Genomic DNA, 14,404 nt, shown 5'->3' on the forward strand with positions numbered 1-14,404 from the left:
GTAAAAAGTATTAAGGACATCCAAGGCCTTCCAATTTTAAATGAATGCTGGAACGTATAACCTTTGTCATCTAAAAGGCTTTTGTATTGAAGTGAGGCTTATTTTAGCAACAACGTGGTTCCAACTGAAAAGATGTTTTGTCATATTCAGTGAAAGAAGATTTAAAATAACTGCTGCTTGGTCATACTCCCATTCTATCCTGAAAGCCTGGCTCTGGACAACTGGGAAGATAGCGTGTCAAAGGGCACATGCATTACAATGTTTCTAGGAAAACTGGTGGGTGAAAGACTTCCTGGGAAATTTCTCACTGGAAAGGAATACTCTGGTCTGCTATATTTCAAGGCAAATAATGAAATCTTTTCTGATGAGCCCATGTTCCTTGCCCTACTAGTTCAGGTGGCCTGAAATGCCTGATGTTGAAAATACACTATTTCGGATTCCCCATTGGTCATGAGGGTGTGGAGCATATCCTAATCTTGTAATAAACAGACTCACATACTTAGAGAAATCGAGTTTGTACCCATTACCAGAGGCACAGGTTTTCATGTGTTTTTTATTGTCTATTTGAAGAGGCAAACTTGATGGGGATAGCGGTTGCATAATTTAAGAAATTTGGTTTTGTTTTGTTTTATAAAAACCCAGATTTTGAGAGGCATGTATAGCTGAGATGAAGTGAACTAACATTTTGGTCCAGAAAAAAATGCAGAAAAGAAAGAAGCCCTTGGTGATTCTGAATATTAAGTCTTTTCTTTGGAGTTGGTTGTAATTTTTATGTCAGTTCTTATTAAAGTAATAGCAGACACACACATAATGAAACTTTATTAAAGGTGGACGAGTCCCTCAGAGAATCACTAGCAGTAAGTAGAAGAATATAAAAAATGCTTCACTGAACTGGCTTTTAAAATCTCCACCATTTAAATCCTCCTAGCCTCTTAAAATTCAGCTTCCCTAGGAAGAATGCCTCACATTAAATTTTTTTTTTAATAATGTGAAATAGCAAGTTACTTTTAATTTTTTTTTTCATTTTTAAAACCTCATCCTTCACATGTTTTTATAGTTAAGATACTTATGATTATGTTGGGAAAATCTAATTTTGGTTATGCTTCCTTCTGAGCTTGCTAATGTGAAAAAAAGCATTTTTTTTAACAAAGATACAAAATTTAATGAGAGGTCATTTTTTTCCCCCCAATTCCTCAGAAGATCAAAGCAAAATGGAATAGAATACCATTCTTTCCCAACTTGGATTAGGTATTAAATAGTGCTTCTTATCTACCTTTTTGTTCACTGTTCAATATAAGGATACCATTTGGAGCTATGTGACATTAGGGCTCTACCAATTAAGAATTACATTTGTTTGCTAGTAACAAAAGATCTAGCTACAGTACTTAAACACATAGGGGTTTAATTCTCTTAAATAAAAGCACAGAGGAAACTCAAAATGGATTAAAGACCTAGATATAAGACCAGATACTATAAAACTCTTAGAAGAAAACAGGCCAAACACTCTCCAGCATAAATGATAGCAACATCTTCTCAGACCCACCTCTTAGAGTAATGACAGTAAAACAAAAATAAACAAATGGGACCTAATGAAACCTAAAAGTTTCTGCACAGCAAAGGAAACCCTAAACAAAATGAGAAGACAACCCACAGAATGGGAGAAAATGTTTGCAAATGAATCGACTGAGAAGGGATTTGTCAAAATTTGTCAAAATGAATCTCCAAAATTTATAAACACCTCCTACCACTCAATACCAAAAAAAAAAAAAAAAACAACCCCATCAAAAAATGGGCAGAAGATCTAAACAGACAATTCTCCAAAAAAGACATGTGGATGGCCAAAAAACACATGAAAAGATGTTCAACATCATTCATTATTAAAGAAATGCAAATCAAAACTATTATGAGGTACCACCTTACACCAGTCAGAATGGCCATCATCAAAAAGTCTACAAACAGTAAGTACTGGAGAGGGTGTGGAGAAAAAGGAACCCTATTACACTGTTGATGGGATTGTAAATTGATGCAATCACTGTGGAAAACAGTATGGAGATTCCTTAGAAAACTAAAAATAGAACTACCATTGGATCCAGCAATCCCACTCCTGGACATCTATCCAGAGAAAACCGTCACTCGAAAAGACACATGTACTCCAATGTTCATCGCAGCACTATATATCATAGCCAAGACATGGAAACAACCTAAATGTCGATTGACAAAGGAGTGGCTAAAGAAGATGTGGTACATATACACAATGGAATATCACTCAGCCATTAAAAGGAACAAAATAATGGCATTTGCAGCAACATGGATGGACCTAGGAATTATCACGCTAAGTGAAGTCAGTCAGACAATGACACACCAACATCAACTGCTATCACTGACATGTGGAAGGTGAAAAAAGGACACAATGAACTTCTTTGCAGAACAGATACTGACTCACAGACTTTGAAAAACTTATGGTTTCCAAAGGAGACATTTTGGGGGGTGGAGGGTGGGGGAATGAGCTGGGGGTGTGGGATGAAAATCCTGTAAAATTGGACTGTGATGATCATTGTACAACTATAAATGTAATAAATTCATTGAGTAATAATAATAACAATAAAAAGCACAGAGGTAGGGCAGTCTTTGCTTAGTACACAAATCCACAGTGCCATCAGGAAACCAGGCTCATTCTATCCTTCGGCCCCACCACCCTTAGTTTGTGACTTCTACTATCAAAGATTCCTCATGACTTAAGAAGGCTGCTGGAGCCCCAGTCATTGCATTTGAGTTCTTATCAGGAAATAGGAGGGAGGACTTCTTGAAAAACTTATTAATAACTTTTACTTATACTCCATTGGTCACCTCTACCTAATCTGTAATGCAATGTAACTTTTCAGCTTAGGCATGTTGTCCAAGATTCTGTTAGTAAGGAATAAAGAAATAATGAATTACCATCAGCAGTCCCTGCCACAAGATCTGTGCTTTAGTCAGGCTATTACCTAATTAGGCTAGATTATACTGCAGCAACAAAGTAACCCCCAAATCTTGGAGATTTGTAACAGACATCTTTCTCACTCACACAAAGCCTGAGGTGTGGCTTTGAAGTGTGGCTCCCCTCCATGTGACAACTCTTCCTTTTATGCCCCCCTTCTTCTCAGCATGTAGCTTCTGGGATGCTGAGATAAGGGGACATATAACTGAAGGGTCTCACAAGGGCTTTTCACTGTGCCAGCAAGGAAGTGACACACATTACTTCTGCACACTGTCTTTTGGCCAGAACTAGTCAAACAGTCCCTTCTAACTGTAACGGGGCCAGGAAGTGTCATCTCCCTAATACCTAGGAAGGATCCTATGCTAATGACCTTGTCTATGCAATTCAGCCCTATTCCCAAAGGAAGCCAGTTGGATTCAGCAGGTCCTAAAACAGAACAATAGCCTGTTTTTCAGTAACCATCTATCAAATGGTTACTATCATGTTACCCAAACATGGTGTCACATGCTCAAACTACAAATACGAAAATTACAGAAATCCTCTTTCAAGGAACTTATTGACTAATAAAGAAGACATCAACACACCTGTAGAATAATAATGACAATAATAAAAGTAAAAATCAGGTGCTCTGGGAAATGAAAATTAGGAGGATTTCTTCTAGTTGAGGCCCAGGGAAAGGTTTTTGGAGGGAGTGATATTGAAATGGGTCCTTGAAAGATTAGTAGAATCAACACGGGTGATGTGGTCCAATCAACAGTGTCTCCCTCAAGGCGTTTTCTGAACTAGTAGGAATGTTAGGCTGTAATTTCAGTGCTGCCGTGTCTGCCTATTTGATCTTAGACCAGTTTTTCCCTTCTGTAACCTGAGAGAGTTGGTCTCCATTGTTTCTTTCACCTGTAATAATCTGTGATTTTCCAACTCTTCAGCAAACATTCTGAAAGCTTAATGATGTGGCTGTGGGACACACAGACAGCAAAATATTCAAAACAGAAGTATAATCAATGCTTATTGACCTACAGTGGGAAAATAGAAAAAAAAATAGGAGAAAAATCTAAATATCAGACAATGTTCAAAGCCTTCCTTCCTTCTTTCCTTCCTTCCTATCTTTTTCTTTCTTTTTTTTTCTGGCTGTGCCCATGGCATATGGAAGTTCCTGGGGTCAAGGATCAAATCGGAGCTACAGTTGCAACCTATGCCACAGCTGCAGCAGAGCTGGATTCTTAACCCAGTGCACCAGGGTGGGGATTTAACTGGTGTCTCCACAGAGACAAGCTGGATCATTAACCCACTGAGCCATAGCGGGAGCTCCTTATTTTCTTGTTTTATTGCAGCTTCTTCCAGGGTTTTTGATCCACAGGTTTAAAAATTTTGTTTTGCTTTTTTCTTTTGAACATGGTTACCAAATAGAGCATGGGCTATTTTAAAGCATGCTTATTCTCTTAGGGTACTACTGAAAAATTTTTTTCTACGTTATTTCACTCTTTAGGAACATGAGAAAATATGATAAAGATGATATTTAGATCCATTTCTATGCTTTTTTTTTTTTTTGGCTGTGCACAAGGCATGCAGAAGTTTTGGGGCCAGGGATCGAACCTGTGCCATAGCAGTGACCCGAGTCACTGCAGCGACAACACTGGGTACTTACCCCACTGTGCCACTGGGGAGCTCGCTCTATGCATTTTTCTGAGAAGCTATTTGAAGGCCGAGTTTCCCTTGTGTACTAATGAAGATTAGTAAAAATAAAATAATATTTTAGTAACTTTAACTTTTTGATAGGCGGCATTGGATTGTTTTTATTATAGTTTGTTAGTTAAATATTTTATCTCACATTTGTTGGACTTAAACTACAGGGCAGTAACTGTAACAAGTGCTTTGGATAAACTATTGACTCATTTCTTCCAGCAGCAGATATTATTGCCCCCATTTTGTAGATGAGAAAAACTTAGAGAGATTATGTAACTTGCTTAAGGTCTCACAACTGGAAAGTGGCTGAACCAGGATGCATACTGTTTCTGCCATTTGAATCTGTATCACTGCTGCATGGTATTGTCTGTCTCCATTGCGGATGGCAAAAACCAAACTTAAGTCGGTGTAAGCAAAAAAAGGTGATATAACTAAAGCCCAGAAGCGGCTCTTGCTTCAGGTAGCAGGATACAGGTTTCCAGTGGGTCTTCCCCTTGCTCGTCTTGCTCCTGATCACCATCTCTGGCTCGGCTCGGTGTTACCTTCACCTGACGTTAGCCAATCCAGATGGTAACTTCTGGTGGCTTCTAACAGTTCATGATTTAAGTGGCAAGGAGGAGTTCCCGTCCTGGCTCAGTGGCAACGAATCTGACTAGTATCCATGAAGACACAGGTTTGATCCCTGGCCTTGCTCAGCAGGTTGAGGATCCGGCATTGCTGTGAGCTGTGGTATAGGTTGCGGATGTGGCTGGAATCCCACGTTGCTGTGGCTGTGGTGTAGGCCGGCAGCGATAGCTCCGATTTGACCCCTAGCCTGGGAACCTCCATATGCTGTGGGTGTGGCCCTAAAAAGACAAAAAAAAAAAAAAAAAAAAAAAAAAGTGGCAAGAGAGCTCTCTTTCCCAAAATGTCATCAAAGTTCAACAGTAGAGTCTCACTGGCTTGGCTTTTCCACATGGCCGTCTTTGGCCCAATTATCATTATGGGGGAAAGAGTATTCTGAGTGCTCAAGCCTCAGCCACATAACTGCCCTTTGAGTTGATGGGGGTTGTGTGTGTATGGGGGCATATTTTAGTTCTGTCCAAATTTTATGAAATGAGAGGGGTGGGTATTCTTCCAAGGACGACTAGGGTACTTTTATCAAAAGAAGGCGAAACGGGTGCTGGGCAGGCAAAATCCCCCACTGTCCTCCATGTTGGCTCCTGCACTTTCTCTTCATGAACTTGTTTTTCTATCCCCCCTCCCTCCAAAAGAGCTTACACTTTGCCATGTGGTGTTACCTCCCAAGAACACTTTACTTATGTCTTAGAAAAATAAATACACAGCCAATTTGCAGATTATACCTTCCTTAGTTCTGCTATAAATTATACGACTTGTTCTTGGCAAAGCCTGAAGTCAAAGCTGGCCTTTCCCACCCCCTCACCAACTCAAAGAATGAGTGGCATTCACTGAAATTGTGTGTCCCAGGATGTATTTGCCCACCTGAAGGGGATAGCTGGATTTATGGGAAGAATGGCAACTTTTCAAATAGTTCCAAGCATCCATGCCACGGTGAGGAGCCTACGGGCAAGTAGGAAATATTTTTTCTTTTGAACCTGGGCCAAACCTTTACTTATGGTATTTATAAAATTCGTGAATCTGGAGGAAACCCATTATGGTCACCTTTCCTGCATTAAAATTCCAAAATTTTCTCAGCATGTCCCATGTGGTTTGAGAATAACGCAATGTGTAGAATTCCAGCAGTGGGAAAACACAGAACCAGAAATCAACAAGTCTGGGTTCTAGACTCACCTCGGATCTTAACACCAGGGTGGTCTCAGGCTGGTCCCTTTGCGTCTCTGGTTCTTGGTTTCCTCCTCTGTAAATGAAGGATTCAGTTAATATGGGTTACAGAGTACTGGGAAACCCAAGCATCTCAGCTCAGCAACACAATTCACTGGCCTGTTGAAACTATTCATGGAGGTTGAACAAGTCTTAGTTGTTTGAGTCTTTTCAATACTGTTATGCATATCTTTTTGGAGTTTCTATTCCTGGCTATAATTAGACTGCTCTGCACTAGTCTTTTCAGTTGTTTGAGTCTCAGTTGTTTGAGTACTATTCTCTTCTCTTCTTTAATGTGCTGTAGAGAATAGATTGACTTCAACCATGTAAGGAAGTTCAGTTCATTTTCTTTTTTTGAATTATAGTTGATTTATAATATCCTGTCAATTTCTGCTGTATAGCCAAGTGACCCAGTTAATTTTATATATATATATATATATATATATATATATATATATATATATATATTCTTTTTCTCACATTATCCTCCATCATGTTCCATCACAGTAACTACATAGAGTTCCCTGTGCTATACAGCAGGATCTCATTACTTATCCACTCCAAATGCAATAGTTTGCATCTACTAGTCCCAAATTCTCAGTCCATCCCACTCCCTCCCCCTCCCCCTTGGCAACCACAAGTCTGTTCTCAGTTCAGTTAATTTTATGTTGAGAACTTTTAGGTTTTAAGATTTCACTTGATGTAACTGAAGGCATCTCAAAGTTTAGGTATTCCTGATTCAAATCATTCATTAAGGAAAACTTCCTAGATCTTCTTAAGCCTCAAGAATCCTCCAGTTAAGGATCCTGGTGCTTATTCAGTTTTGAGCTGGACCACTATACTGATTCTCTCTCATCTGGGAGCAAAGTCTGTCAGATTTCCTGCTATGTCCTACAGTTAACATATTTGTAAAAAAAAAAAATCTTGTCTGCTAGGAAATTGAATGTGGGGTCCTCATATATATTCATTCACCTGCCACTTATTGAGTGCATATTATCTATCAGGTGCCGTGAAAGGATTAAATTGACAGACACAAATTTAAATAAATAGCTCAGAGTTCCCCTCACGATGCGGCTGAAATGAATCTGACTAGGAACCATGAAGTTGTAGGTTTGATCCCTGGGCTCACTCAGTGGGTTAAGGATCTGGCGTTGCCGTGAGCTGTGGTGTAGGTCTCAGATGTGGCTCAGATCCTGCATTGCTGTGGCTATGGCATAGGCCAGCAGCTGCAATTCCGATTAGACCCCTAGCCTGGGAACCTCCATATGCCGTGGGTGTGGCCCTAAAAATACAAAAGACAAAAATAAATAAATAAATAAATAGCTCTGGAGGATGGAGGCTCTTCAAAAAAATTTTTTTGGCCATGTCCACAGGATGCAGAAATTCCCAGACCAGAGATCAAACCCATGCCACGGCAGTAACCAGAACCCTGACAGTGACAATGCTGGCTCCCCAGTCTGCTGAGCCACCAGGGATCTCCAGCTCCTTTTAAAATAGAGGAAGCATAACTGGGAACTAATTTCTTTAAGGCTGATTCAATAAAATATAATTCCACTCATCACGCCTAACTTTCCTGTTTCTTACAGTCTTTATAATTATATATATATTTTTTACATTGAGCTATAATTCATATAACATAAAAGTCAGTACTATTTTAAAGTATGCACTTCAGTGGTTTTTAGTATGTTCATTATGTTGTAAAGTTATCACCACTATCCAATTCCAGAACATTTCCATCCCCCTAAAAAGAAACTCCAACACATCAGCAGTTTGGATCTCCACCCCCTCATCCCCTGTCAGCCATGAATCTATTTTTTGTCTCAATGGATTTGCCCATTCTGGACATTTCATATAAGGAAATCATACAATATGTGGTCTGTTGTGTCTGTTGTGTCTTAGCATCCTGTTTTCAAGGTTCATCCATATTGTAGCATGTACTAATACTTCATTTTTTCTTCATTGCCAAGTGATATTCCATTATATGGATATACCGCATTTTGTTTATCCATTCACCATCTGATGGACATTTGGGTCATTTATGCTTTGTGGTTATAATAAATAATGGTGACATGAACATTTGTTTACAACTTATGGTGTGAATGTATGTTTTCAGTTCTCTTGGATCTAAATCTAGGAGCGAAACTATTGGATTACATGGTTATTCTACTGTTTAACTTTTTAAGGAACTGCCAAACTGTTTTTCCAAAGTGGCTGTACCATTTTACATTCCCAACATCAATATACTCTTTTTGGTTGTATTTAATAGAAAATATTTGAAACCACCCTAGGAGTCAGGTTAATAGTTTTCTCCCCAGTTTACCGGTGAGGACGCTAGGGTGATAAACTGAAAAATGCCTTCTCAGGGCCCAGGTCCTAGGTTTATTCATTTATTCAGCACTCAATGCATCCACGTTCTGTTCCCGGCATTATTCCCAGTTCTGTGCATACAGTGATGAATAAAATATGTTGTCTGTGAAGTGTTGAGTCTCCAGTCTGTGAAACTTCTGTTGAAATCTTAAAAAAGGGTAAAGACGCCCATTCGTGTGACTTGGCTTAGATGGAATCTGCCCAGAGTCAACGGATGGATCAGAACAAACACCCCTTAGTACTGGATGATGTTTGGATGGTACCTTAATTGTATATCCAGCTTCCTAGTGTCCATGGCAAACTATCCATTTGTGTTTTAATTCTTAATGGAGAAACTGTGTTAGCATCTGGCATTTGCTGTGTCTCTGAGATGAACGCTTTTATAGTGGAATCATCTAATCCCAGGACTTTGGGAATAAGTGTATAATTTGAGAAAGAATAACAGTCCTGAATATTTGTATAATTCACGTTCCCCAGAGCTGTCTTGTATATGTTACTGAGTCTTCTTTGACCGCAGTCCTGTGAGGGAGACCAGGCAAGCATACAGTATTTCCATGCCATGAATGATCCCAGAACCTCAGGGAAGTGAAGCAATTTTCCCCAGGTCATGTGAATGAGCCAGAAGATCCTTCACTAGAGCAGTCGTTCCCAACACTATGCCTTGGACTGGTCCAGTAGGGGAAAGAGTTCGCTGATGCTGAAGAAATGAGAAAAGTAAGGGCCATGTAGTGAGCTTTTCACACCACTAAAATTTTTCAATTTTAAGAACTGTCTTTTATTCTAAAATTAAGTACCTCTCATTTTTGTCCGTAAAATGTCTCTTTTCTGTATTGAAGTGTGGTGGTAGTAGATAGTGACATCTCTTTATTTATTTTTATTTGGACAAACTAAATTTTGGCAATCTTAATTAATTAATTAATTAATTTATTTATTACTCTTTCATGGAATTTGCTGCAGCAGGGTCAGGCCTGGTCCAATTGTGCCTGATTAATCACTTTGTTATTTTTCTCCTGAGTACCTTCTTCTAGTTAAAGTAGAAAATAAGTCCTTTTAGAGATGTGGCCATTTTTCCAGTGTGTCTATGTTACATGCAATTTTCATATCCAGTCTCCAGCTAAACCCTCATAGGCTACTATATACCACAGACACACAGACTAGTGGGATACTCGTGCAGGCAGAATGACTTCATCTTTTGTGTTCTAATTGTGAGTAAATATGTTTTATTGTTCAGTTTGTTAATTATTCTTCTGATTTTTTTGGCGGGGGAGAAGAGGTTAGACAAGACGTTTCTAGCAAAGTGCAACTGGCTGTATTCAAAAAGATATAGCAATTATTTCTTTTGATGAATGGTTCTTCATCTAGTAGAGAGCAAGACTCAACCCAGACAGGTTAATTAACTTGCCTACGTCACATATCAATGAGAGGAACTGGAAGTGGAAAGCCTTCTACTTCTAAATATTACTCATCAACTTCAAAATGTAATCGTGGGAACGACATGCAAATTACTGATGGAAAAAATCCACTCCACTCTTTAAAACACCAAGGGAAAAGATCAGAGCATTCTCAGGTTACCTTGATTATTCTGCCAGTTTGTGGAGGGGAGGGGTTGCAGAGTGCCAGGCACCCCTCTCCTAAAGCAGCCTTCCCCAAAGTGTGAGCCTTACTCCAGCACTGGGCAAGATAGGGGCACTGCGTTCAAATACACGTGGAGAAAGAGTAGCTAGACGAAGTAATCTGATTTCTGCAATGTAGGACTTTGGATTTATTATCTGACATTGTAAATATCCAAGAGTGGCAGAGCTGCAACACTCCTTACACTTTTGGATGAGACTTTGCCTGTTCCTCTTGCTGCTCCTGCCTCCCTCCTCCTGTATCCCTCAGAACTAGATTTCTGCAGAAGGCAGTGCTTTATGTGTGCTCTAACTGCCTTCTTGTTGGATTCTCATAATAACTTTATAGGTAGTCATATTCTTGTTCCCATTTTACAGATAAAGAGCCCAAGGCACAGAGAGATTGAGAAACTTGCCCAAGGTCCACAGTGGCAGGGTTTGTATTCAAACCTGATAAGTGGGTATCAGAGGTAGCCTGTGAATCCCTGTGTTTTGCTGCCTCCTATGGCTAAGAGGTTTTTTCCCTTTACTTAAGAAGGATGTGTTTCCTTACACAGAGTTAGTAATTTAAACTAGAAAATATACTGAAAGTTTCCAATGCACTTGGCTGGCTGGTGAGTCCATTGCAAACGTAATGGAAAGACCACTGAAACAGCTGAACGCATCGCATCCGTTTTAGCAGCCGTTTCCCAACCCTGCGACCCTGACTAATTGGTTAACATTACAAGCCTCAGCTTTCTCATTTGTGCATTAGAGATAATAATCCCATGATGTGTCCCCTGAAAGAGTCAACCTGAGCCTGTAAGTAAAGTCAACCTGTAGCCCCTTCTGTGTGGTCAAGTGAATGCCCATTTTCCTCCTCCCCTTCTTGCCACCTCTTCCTTTCTCCTGCCCCCTTGCTCACGTGTGCTTGGTGTGTCCTCCAACAAAATGGATTTGCCCCACACCACCTTGCTTTACATGGAACGTGGCAAGTGTAAATCCTATGAGGAGCTGCATGGCAAAGAACGAAGAATTCAGAAAGGAAGCAAATGTCACATATAATGTTCTCTTAGGAGATCGGAAATGCTATCAAACCAAGAGAGGGGTCTGCAGAATCTGAATTGTCCCCAGGGAGTGTTTATACTAAAGGGAAATCGAAAATTGGGATTAAAGGACAGCCATTAGAAACTAGTCCCGTTTCCCACATGTGCTTGATTGAAGAAGTCAGAGGACTGGCTGGCGAGGCTGTTCTGGTGGTGCAATCCCACCACAGGCCTAAGGAATCTGCCTGCTCACCCTGGGACCCTCTTCAGATAACCTTAGGAATTTACCAAATTCAAGGAGATGCCCCTACTCCTCTAGCTTTGTTTTAAGAATGTGAATATGGATAGTAATTCTTCCTATTACTAACATAAGTATCACACAGGGAGAGATGGCCTCATATACTCAATAGCTATATTTTCTTAGGTCTCCTGGGCAAAAATGGATATGTTTAGTAGTAATTAAACACAAAAGGTGATGATTTGGCGAAGTATTTGAAAAATTCTTTAATGCTCTAATTCAAAAGGTAAGACAACAATATTAAAGATAGTCTTGAAAATAGGATTAAAAAATCAACCTGGATTCTGCCAGCTTAAATTTCTATTTTTATTTTCATATATTAGATTTTAGTCTTTTCTTTCACGTAGATATTTTGCATGATTTCGATCATCTGGTAATCCCATTAGGTATAAGCATGGACTTAGGAATTTGCATCTAAATTCTTTATAATTGTCATTTTAATGGTTTATGTGGGAAGAGATAATATAGATTCCTTTTAGGAATGGCTGAGAGTGACTCCCAGGTACAATTATAATGATGTGACGTCATTTTCTAAACCATGTCCCTACTGGTGATGTTTACTAGTTTTGTGCAATTATAGATAATACTGTATTTCTGCTGTATTTCACCTAAAAATGCTTACAGTTAATAGAGACAGAGACCCAACTATAGTATCTTAAACACACGAAAAGAAAAAAAAAAAAGAAAAAAAAGCCAAAGGCTGTTTAGGGCTGGCTGATGTAAGAAATATGAGTGGCCAAGGCTGCTTCTATGTTTTTGCTTTGCTGTTCTTTTTGTTTCCAAGTTCAAAGTTACAATATGGCTGCTTGAATTATAGCTGTAATGTCTGAATTCCATTCAAGAAGTAGGAAGAGGAGAGAAAGGTAAAAGCTGTCCCTTCTTCACCTCCACATTCCTTTTGAAAAATCCTCCTGAAAGTTCCAAGCCAAAGCACCTCATTAGCTATGTGATCTTAGGGAAGTCACACAAACTCTCTGAGGTTTAGTTTCTTCCTTGATAAACTGTCAGCAGTAATTTCTACCTCACAAGGTGTATGTGAAAGAACACTGGAAATCCAAAAATGCTGTGTAAATGCAAGTATTAAATTAAAATAGTACTTGTAGTCCAATGCAGGTTGCAATAGCTGAAATAGTGGTGGTTTTTTTTTTTTTTGGTCTTTTTAGGTTTCCCAGGCTAGAGGTCGAATCGGAGCTGCTGGTTTACACCACAGCCGCAGCAATGCCAGATCTGAGCCACATCTGTGACCTACGCCCCAGCTTATGTCAACACCGGATCCTTAACCCACTGAGCAAGGCCAGGAATTGAACCTGCATCCTGTGGATGCTAGCCAGATTTGTTTCTGCTGAGCCACGAAGGGAATTCCCAACAATTTGTGTTCTTATTGCAATAGAACACATTGAATTATTTATAATCACTTCCTTTCCCCATCCCAAAGAAGTTTTGAGAGAGAGGGAGAGGAAGCAGAACTGGACTCTGCTTAGTTCATGCCAAGGGAAGTTTGAGGACGCTGAGATTCCAGACCGTGGTAGAAGTGAGCAAACTTCAAAGCCACCTCCCTGTGCCTCCATGTTTTTGCTGTTTGGGAGGGGATAGTATGTTGGGAGCATTGGCTACCCTTAAACTCAGAGGCAGGAAAATCCTAACACATGCAATTCCTCAAGAATTCACAGGCCTCCAGGCCAACAGACAAACTCTGTTGTGGGTGGAGTGGCCCTGATCTCAGGAATTAAAATCATAAGCTCCCTGAGGGCAGGGATTCTATTTCTGTACATTCTGCATTCCAGTGCCTGGTACCTAGAAGGACCTGAGTAAAAATATACTTATTAATTCTAGTTCTGCCTTGACAACTGAGAGTCATTCTTACACATGACTTATTTACGCTATTGTGCCGCTTAGCCTGTCACTGTTGACTGGAACTACAAAGGACTACCTTGGGTCGAGGCATATTTTTGAACAAAAATAATTATGATGAAAATTATAGGTAACGTATTGAGCATTTATTCTGTGCAGGTACTTATGACTTTATGTGATTTAACTCATTTAATCTTTCCTATGATTGTAAGTTTTATACCATGCTCATTCTACAGAAGAAGAAGACAAGTTCAGAGAGGGCAAGTAATTTGCCCAAGGTCACAAAGCTAGGAAAAGGAGAAACTGGCTCAAAATTGCTATATCTGAACATAGAATTTCTGGAAAACCACTGTTAAATTTCTCAACTAGATTGTAAGTATCCTACAGGGACCTTTATTTCATCTAATCCATTTATTTATTCATGGGTGACTTTAGGCAAATGAGTCTTTAGTCCTCAATTTCCTCATCCGAAGAGTGGGAAAATAATACTGCCCATATCATAGGGTTTCTGTGAGAATTAAATGAGATTATGCATACACAGTGCCTGGCACATAGTAAATGTTCAGCATATTTAACCATCATTATTACTACTGCTAGTTTTATTAATTTGATGAGCTGTTCTTAATTGGTAATATATACCGGAATCACCAGTGGATGATTCCTTCTCAAAATATAGACGTTTGGGTTCTAAGTGGGGGATTTTGAAAAAGTTCCCCAAGTGATTCTGATTCATATTCCCTTACGAGAAACACTGCTGAATGCGACAAGTATC

The sequence above is a fragment of the Sus scrofa genome, chromosome 14, assembly GCF_000003025.6.
Source record: "Sus scrofa isolate TJ Tabasco breed Duroc chromosome 14, Sscrofa11.1, whole genome shotgun sequence".
NCBI lineage: Eukaryota > Metazoa > Chordata > Mammalia > Artiodactyla > Suidae > Sus > Sus scrofa.